At 44.3% G+C, this 9,343-nt stretch overlaps 1 long non-coding RNA gene across 1 annotated transcript; it reads right to left on the reverse strand.

The window, feature by feature from the left end:
* Nucleotides 1–400: 400 nt before the first annotated feature.
* Nucleotides 401–8,865, reverse strand: LOC132246483 (uncharacterized). The gene is made up of 2 exons (XR_009457806.1): nt 8,777–8,865; nt 401–3,366 (listed from the first exon to the last, which is right to left on the reverse strand). It is a non-coding gene; the product is annotated as an uncharacterized LOC132246483 (long non-coding RNA).
* Between the last annotated feature and the right edge of the window lie 478 nt (nt 8,866–9,343).

Here is a 9,343-nt window from a genome sequence, read left to right on the forward strand (position 1 = left end):
CAGTGAAGCATGACTGCAATTTTATAATCCTCTGCCTCTTCCGCAGCCTCTGTGACTGCAAGGTGTAATCAAAGCCTCTGTTCCCACCTCCTCCAATCTCTCCAAGATTTCCAGTGAAGGAGGATGCTGGTGGAAGTTTGAAATGCTCCATTTTTTTCTTTGAATGAACGCTGCAACCCCCTTAATCAGGATGCCTGTGACTAGACCAAGAGACGGGTCACTTGTGACACCGTACAGTGTTTGCTGTAAGCCACCGGGTCCCAGGGACGGGGGACTCGCTCAGACCTCCGCGCCTTTGGGGCCCTGTCCTCCAGTCACCATTCAGCAGAGACCGGTGTGGTGGGAGAAACCTCCCTAAGGTTTGTTGTTTAGCTGTAATTTGATTGACAGACAACGCGGGTAAAGAAAGACAGCTGTTTATTTGCTCAAGCAAAGACCATAAAGCCAGCAAAAGGCAAAATGGCCCCCCCTCAAGGGTGAGGCGATCTTTTATACTTCTTACAACAAAGCAAGACTATATGGTTAACAAAAAGCAATACTTGGGCGGTGCTCTACAAATCTTTGTAACAGCATATTTCTATTAAGCTGAACTAGCACTTTTAAAAGCTAAAAGTTAAGTAACAGTAACATTATAATATGTTAGCAAAACCTTACACAGTAGAAGATACTTCTCAAGGACGCAACCAGTAAGCTCAAAACAATGGTTTCTTTGTCTTATCTTACTTCTTGCTGTAGCTGATTTATTTTTTAGCACACAGACACAGATTCACTTTTTAACTCAGAAAATGCTTGGTGCAGTTAAAATAATTACTTGACACAAGCAAAGGCCTAGCTATCATTCTGCCTTGTGGTCAGCTGCATTGCTAGGCCACAGGTCATGCCTTGTATTCAGCTGTAAAGCTAATACTTCTTAATAATCCAAATTATTGTAAACCTAACAGTATGCTATCAGAAAACTATTCTATTTCAGGGTAATAACAAACCTGCGCACTACAATCCCCACTTTGTTCCAATTTTCCAGAGGAAATTTTGGAACACATTTTTAGGTATTCAACTTCTTGTGGGGTTAGGTTTTGATGATTGATGCTGGATATTTGTACAAACTGACCATACATTTTTACTTGCCTTTGCATAAACTGTTGTTCAAGAGAGCATAGACACTGAAAACAGCACAACAGGCAGATTATAGTTATAACAATTCCAATTAAGCTTAATACAGAAGGTCTAAGCCATCCTGTAAGGGAAGGCAACCAATTTGTGAGCCAACTAAGAGATGTATCTTTGGGGATTTTTGCTATATCTTCGGCTTTTTGGATATGGACAGCTGCATCATTGAGGTGGGTTTGTACTATTGTAAAAGAACTGTTAACCCAAACGCAACATTCTGGTCCGATAACTGTGCAAGCTCCCTCTTGAGCTGTGAGGAGAAAATCAAGGGCTATGCGGTTTTGAATTACCATTTGTTGGAGTTCTTCTTGGGTGTCAGCCAAGGCAGCAACGGCCTTCAAGGGTTCCTTGTGACCTTCACTGAATTCATGAGCCATGATTTCTATCACAGCTTGCAGGCGTAGTGTAAATCTTCCAAGACAAGCAGTGCCTACTCCTGGGAGTATACCTGCTAAAGAATATCCGACTAACACTCCTTCGGTAAGCGGAGTTTTTTTATATTTATCTACTATATCACGGCTTTCTTGCAAATCCCTCTTGTTTCACCACCTGCCCTGTGGAAGGTGCGTGGCGAAGGACGTAGAGGGTTTTAGCATTGCCGGACAGCAGATACCTTTTCCTTTGGCAGGGATTTTATGGTAGGCATGGGAGCCACAGACCCAGTATTGTCCTTTTAAAGCAGTGAGGTTTGAATACTTAGGAGGTATTCGGCCCCCGTTTCCTAATCCTAGCACCCCGCGTTCACCCTTTGATTTAAAGGAAGGATTTGCAGTTCCATTGAAGAAGCATTGTCCCCGGGAGGTGTCAGTGTACAAACAATACCACAAGGTATTATTTAAAGAGGAGATGGGGGTGCAGATAGGATTAGTGCCCTTGGTTAAATTTTTGCTGCTGTAGAAATCATTGTAAGAGCTGCAATAGGTAGGAGTTGCTGTGTTATTATTACGCCAGTCTCCTCCACTTGAACTAGTATAATAGTGGTGACATATGCTTGTGCCTAAATTAATGCAGTTTGATACTGAGCAGTTTACATAGAAACACCAATCTCCAACAACAGGCTTTACTAAAAGGAACTCCTGCTGACTTTGGTCCCAAGCTTGGTTATTAGAAGGATTTAAAAGTGACTCGATGGGGCCCAAGGAGTCATAGGAATTTCTCCTTGAGTGTGGAGAGGAAAATGACTGCACACCCAACAATCACTTTGGATTTCTGCTTTAGCAGCTCTCTCAACGTATTGGAGGTACATATTATTATCAGAGATGTGGGCAACATTAGGTTTAAGAGTAGTCTTAGCCTGAGGAGACTCTGCAAATTGTCTGAAAACTGGGTGGCTGAGCTTTACACAATATTCTGTTCCATAAGTAAATACCCAAACTTCTGCTGAACTACAGCAATGTGAGGGAGGATACCAACGGGCAATGTTGACCTTCCCATCTATATCAGAGAGTTCGATTGAATCGCTTATCCAGACAGGAAAACCTCAGGCACCAGGATTAGCACATCTGCAGCAACTGGCAGCTATAGCCGACCCCTGTGAGAGACTTATTTCTCCAGCAAAGAGAAAGATTAGAAATAACATAGTTATAAAAACCATATTATAACAAAAATCAGCACAAACAGTATGCACAACCCTGCAGCTCCAATAACTGATCTTCTGGGACATGTTACAGTCTCAAAGTGCTCGGTTTCAGCTGATTCAAAAGTGTCTAGAGGATGCAGTACTTGGAGTTCGGTGCTCTCTGGGCTGGGCAGGACCCCAAAAGGGTGACAGTTCATTAGTGGACCTTGGTTAGTTTGAGTTTTATATTATCTAACGGGCTGCAGGTCCAGGAGGTGTTTGTTTTTATTTTTTCGTCTGCTTCTGGCTCACCCTTGTCGCGGTCAGGTGGGCGCGCGGTGTTCCCACAAAGTCCGCAGTCGTCTTCTTCTGGCTTCCCCTTTTCCAGGTCAGGGAAGCTCACGTTGGAGCCGATCCTGAGCTCTGGTGAAACTTCTGTCTTCTTTGTATGAGTATAATGAATCCAGTTGTCCTTCTCTGCTACTTTTATGGTGGTGTGGGAGGTGAGGAGGACTTGATACGGTCCTTGCCACTTAGGTTCAAGGGGAGACCGTTTTCAAGTTTTTACATACACCCAGTCTCCAGGCTGGATGCGATGTGCTGGGACATCGGCAGGGAGGGGTTGGCTTAAAGCAGCATACCTATGGAGAGATTTTAACTGAGATTGTAGAGATAAAATATAAGAGGTGAGTCCTTCATCGCCTAAAAGAGAAGAAGTGTGAGCCGGTAGTAAGGGGAAATGTTGGGGAACAGGGTGTCCAAACAGCAGCTCGTAAGGGCTGAGCTTTAGTTTTCTCCTGGGGGTCGTTCTGATGGACATAAGGGCCAGTGGGAGAATCTTAGTCCATTTTAACCTGCTCTCAGCACATAGCTTTCCAATTTTTTGTTTCAGGGTCTGATTCATTTTCTCTACTTGTCCTGAGCTTTCTGGGTGCCAAGGGGTATGGAATTTCCATTCTATTCCTAGGCAGCTGGCCAGTGTTTTGTTTATGTCAGCAGTAAAATGCGATCCTTGATCGCTTTCAATGATACGTGGAGGACCAAACCTGGGTATAATTTCATTAAGGAGTATTTTTACTACTTGTTGTGCTGTAGCTCTTCTGGTGGGGAAAGCTTCTACCCACCCCGTGAGTTGGTCAACAATTACTAGGAGGTTTTTGTACCCATTGTCTTTAGGCATATCAGCAAAATCTATTTGTAGTCTTTCAAAGGGAGTATAAGCCCAGGGGCGGGCCCCAGGGGGTCCTGATTTTTCTCCCTTGATATTAAACCTTTTGCATATACTGCAGTGTTCTAAAAGCCTTTTTGCTTCCTGGTAGACTCTGGGTGCGTAGAACAGCCTGTTAGTGATAGTGGCAAGTTTTTCACAACCTAAATGCTCGCTTTGATGGAGTTGTTGCAGATAGGGTCTAAGGGCTGCTTTAGGTAGCACTATCCTTTCATCTGGCAATCACCATATTCCGTCTTTTTCACAGGTGGCTCCTGCCGCTTTCCATCTCTGTTGTTCTAAAGGTGGTGCAGACTCGTACATTTTTGGCTCTAGCAATATTCCCAAATATGCCTTTGACTGAGGAATTTGAGCTTGGAATGCTAGGGCGGATAGTGGCTGTAAGGCTGCTGTTTGAGCTGCAGCATCGGCCAGGGCATTGCCTTTTGAGACTTGATCTCCCTTTTTGGTATGGGCTGGGCAATGCATTACAGCTATGGCTTTTGGCAACATTATAGCTTGTAGGAGATCATTGACTTGTTTAGCATTTGATATTTTAGTTGCAGAAGCTGTCATAAATCCCCTCTGTTTCCACAATTGTCCAGTGGCATGACAGATTCCAAAGGCATACTTAGAATCAGTCAAAATATTTACAGAGTGGCCCAATGCTAATTGACAAGCTCGTGTAAGGGCAGTAAGTTCAGCTGCCTGCGAGCTCAACTGCCCAGGCAGTGGTTCAGCTTCAAGTACTTCAAATGGAATTACTACTGCATAACCCGTTTTTCTAACTCCATTTACTAATTTTGAAGAGCCATCTACAAAAAAAATCAAGTCAGGGTTGTCTAAGGGTAAGTCACTGAGATCTACCCTGGGTTTGTCTGAAAATGCTGCAACTTGAAGGCAATCGTGGGAGTCTGGTTCCCCGTCGCTGGGTAGAGGTAATAGAGTAGCCGGATTCAGGGTATTGCATCTCTCTATGACCAGGTTTGTAGCCATTAAAAGTGTGGTTTCATACTTGTTCATTCTCTGATGAGAAAAATGTTGAGTATTTTTCTGGAGGAGAAGGAGGGCTACTGCATGTGGAGCCTTTAGGATAAGGGGATATCCGAGGACTAATTCCTGGGCTTTCTCGACTATGGTTGCAGCTGCTGCCACTGTGCGAAGGCAGCCTACTCCCCCCTTTGCCACTGGATTTAATTGTGCAGAGAAGTAAGCTACCGGGCGTTGGGTGTTGCCTAAGGGTTGAGTAAGTACCCCAGAGGCTACTCCTAGTTGCTCATGGACAAAGAGCGTGAAAGGTTTTTGATAATCTGGTAGCCCTAGGGCAGGGGCAGAAGTTAAAGCAGATTTTATATTACTGAAGCTGCGGGCGGCTTCATGATCCCAAAAGACTGGCTCTTCTGCCTCTTTTGTGGTAAGCTGTATAAGTGGTTTGGTGAACTCTCCGAAGGCTGGAATCCAGGAGCGACAGAACCCCACCATTCCCAGCAGACCCCGAACTTGACGCTTTGTTATAGGCTTGGGAATATTTAGGATAGTTTGGATTCTGTCATCACTCAGGCGTCTTTGGCCAGGCTCCAAAATGTGGCCCAAGTATTTAACTGTGGATTTACAAAACTGAAGCTTACTTGGTGACACCTTGTGGCCTTTGGCGGCTAGTGCAGTGAGTAAAATGATGGTGTCTTGAATACATGCTTCTGATGAGGCAGAGCATAAGAGTAAATCATCCACGTATATTAGAAGGGATGAGGAGTTAGGAAAAGTAACATCTTGCAAATCTTTGTGAAGAATTTGAGAAAAAATGCTGGGAGATTCTACATATCCTTGGGGTAACCTTGTCCAGGTTAGTTGAGAAGAACCCCAGGTGAAGGCAAAAAGATATTGGGATTCAGGGTGGATGGGGATGCTGAAGAAAGCAGAACAGAGGTTTATTACGGTATAAAAAGCAGTGTCAGGGGGTATTGCAGTTAAAATAGTATTGGGGTTAGGAACGACCGGGTGTCGAGGAATGACATACTTATTAATTTGTCTGAGATTTTGAACCAGACGATACATAGGTTTCCCGTCTGGACCAGGCTTGGGTTTCTTTACTGGAAGTATAGGTGTGTTACAGGGGGACTGACAGGGAATTAAAATTCCTTGTTTAGAAAAATCTTTAATTAAAGGCTTGAGTTCCTCAATAGCTTCTGCTTTCAAAGGATACTGGGGTACTTTAGGTGGCTCAAGATTGGTACGAATTAGAATTTTGACAGGATCTGCAGATTTTAGGAGTTCCACCGAGCTGGAGGTGAGGCCCCAAAGCTCTGGGGGTACCCTTTCTTTTAGAACAAGGGGAAGAGACTGCAAGCTCGAGTTTTCTGTAACTGCAAGCACTGTGGCTATTATTGGGACCAGGGAAGACGGAAATGTTAGAATAATTCCGTTGGGTGAGCACTGTATGGTGGCTTGTAGTTTGCAAAGAAGATCCCGTTCAAGAAGGTTAACAGGGCCAGTTGCTAGAAGAAAAGAGTGTTCTGCTGAGAGGGGGCCAATTTTTACATTTGTGGGTTGAGAAAATGAGCAACGGAAGGGTTTTCCCTCAATTCCCATAACAGTGACTTGTTTTTCACTTGGTGAAAGATGTTCTTTGGAAATACTGGAAAAAGTTGCCCCTGTGTCTAGCAGGCACTCGTAGACGTGTTCTCCTATCTTTAAGGGTATTAGGGGATCTTGAGCACTGCAGTTTAGGTTGACTTCTTTAGGTTGGACAGAGAATAGTTGCAGAAAGTGGCATGTAGAATCTCCCTCATCACGTCAGTCGTTACATTGGTTTTGAGCAAGATCTGGGGTAACAGTAGTGAACTGAGGGTTCTTGAATTTTTGATTTTCAGGGTTATCACTTGGGGATCTTTTTGGTTTTAACTTGCACTCTCTTTTCCAGTGTTCTTCCTGTTTTCAGTAATGACATACGTTGGGCCCATACAGTTGGTAGGTACGGCCCGGTGACCTAGGCACAAAGGGCCTCGGGCCACGGGGCAGATTGGTTCTATAGGCATTTGTGGGCTGTATTACTGCTGCCAACATGCGAATGTTGGACTGGTCTTCCTTTTGTTTTTCTTTCTTTTTTTTTTCTTCCCTTCCATTAAAAGTTTTAGTAGCAATGGCTAAGATTTTTGCCATGGATTTGCCCTCAACACCCTCAGTGTTATGTTGAAGCTTTTTTCTAATATTTTCGCTAGCCTGACTTATGAACACAAGTTTTAACACAGGCAAAGTGGCAGGTATCTCGGGGTCCATGTTTCCATACTGATGTATAGCTTTACAGAGTTTTTCAAAATAGTTTGAAGGGTGTTCTTCCGGACCCTGAACAGTAGCTGTCACTTTGGACCAGTTTGTAGTTTTATCTCCTGCTTTCTTTAATCCTTCTAAAATGCTGTCTTTCAGCATTTGTATTGAATTTTGCCCCCTTTCCTGATTGTAATTCCAATTCGGATTTTGCCTGGGCACGCCATTAGGCATGGGGTGGTTTTCATGGGGCTGATTGGCTAGAAATTGGTCAGCATGGCGTAGTACTTGAGTTTTCTCGCCCATAGTTAAGAGGCTTTCGAGAAGCTGCATGACATCTGACCAGGAGGGGTTATGAGTCATGAAAATGGTTTTGAAGCGCCTTAGAACTACTTCGGGATCATCTCTGAGCCTGGGGGTGTTTTCTTGCCAGTTTAAGAGGTCTGTGGTGGAGAACAGAGCATGTGTCCAGTGATTGATAACTTCTCCACCCTCGCCAGGCACAGGGTATTCTCTTAGAGGTAACTGAAGTGCAGGCTTAGACAATTTTTGATGAGTGCGATTTGAAATCGGAGTGGACCTGGAATCTGGAGAGGGATCTCTGGATCCCTCTCCAGATCCGGGACTCGGGGATTCCGAGAGAGACAATTGAGGTGATGCCTCCCGAAGACTTCCCAGTTCCTCGGCCGGCCCAGGGGCAATGTTTTGGGTTTCAAACATTTGGGGTGGTATCAATGGTAGGTTAGGGGGCCTAGGCATGGGTCTGTAATCATCTTCTGAATATGACGGTGGTGCAGCAGGTTTTGGATATAGAAGGGGAGCTAACAGATTTGGAAAAGGTGCAGGGGTCTGGGAAGCTAAAGGTTTTAATTGCTTGCTAGCAACGTTGTCCCATAAATACCAATAACTAATTTGGCCAGGGCAGAGGTCCTCCAAGATCTTTTGTAAGGCAGCCAGGCGATTTAGGTCAAATGATCCATTTTCTGGCCATTGTCTTCCCAAATCTAACTGGGACGTATAAGACGTCCAATTAGTTAAACAGAGTTCTACCATACGAGACTTGGACAGTTCCGCCCGTCCCTCCAAATGTTTCCAATTCTTAATCATAAAATCAAGGGGTAAATCAGGAATAACTTTCCCTAAACCAGAACCCATGATTATATCCAAGAACAAGCAGTTTTATTTCCCTAAGTCCTACCTGCCTAGAAGCTGTTTCGTCCACGTACAACAACCGGTGTTCTCGGACCCCACTGGCTTTCTCCGTGACGAGGGGCATCTTGAGTCCGAGACCCTAGTCATTGGCCGTTATAACAGCATTTCTACCTTATATCCGTGTCTTTCACCTTTCGGCGAGGCTGCTGGCTCTATCAGCGTTTAAATCAGCAGACAGATACCCTCAAAGACTGCTTCCAGAGACCTCTAGAGGTAAAACTAGAAAACCAGAAACCAGATAGAAACCAAAAACATACCTGACCTGAGATACTCGCCGGTACCGTTCCTTTACCCGACTTGAGGATCCCGCCTTATTGGTCCTGAGGGGACCGTCCACCTCCCGAGACTAACCCAATAGGTGAACTCACCTGGTGCGCGCTGGGGTGTCGGGGGATGGAGGTCTCCAAAGGCATCAAGCTAGACGGGTCCCATCTGGGTCGCCAAATTGTGGTGGGAGAAACCTCCCTAAGGTTCATTGTTTAGCTGTAATTTGATTGACAGACAACGCGGGTAAAGAAAGACAGCTGTTTATTTGCTCGAGCAAAGACCATAAAGCCAGCAAAAGGCAAAATGGCCCCCCCTCAAGGGTGAGGTGATCTTTTATACTTCTTACAACAAAGCAAGACTATATGGTTAACAAAAAGCAATACTTGAGGCGGTGCTCTACAAATCTTTGTAACAGCATATTTCTATTAAGCTGAACTAGCACTTTTAAAAGCTAAAAGTTAAGTAACAGTAACATTATAATATGTTAGCAAAACCTTACACAGTAGAAGATACTTCTCAAGGACGCAACCAGTAAGCTCAAAACAATGGTTTCTTTGTCTTATCTTACTTCTTGCTGTAGCTGATTTATTTTTTAGCACACAGACACAGATTCACTTTTTAACTCAGAAAATGCTTGGTGCAGTTAAAATAATTACTTGACACAAGCA

Source organism: Alligator mississippiensis, chromosome 16 (genome assembly GCF_030867095.1).
Source record: "Alligator mississippiensis isolate rAllMis1 chromosome 16, rAllMis1, whole genome shotgun sequence".
NCBI classification, from domain to species: domain Eukaryota; kingdom Metazoa; phylum Chordata; order Crocodylia; family Alligatoridae; genus Alligator; species Alligator mississippiensis.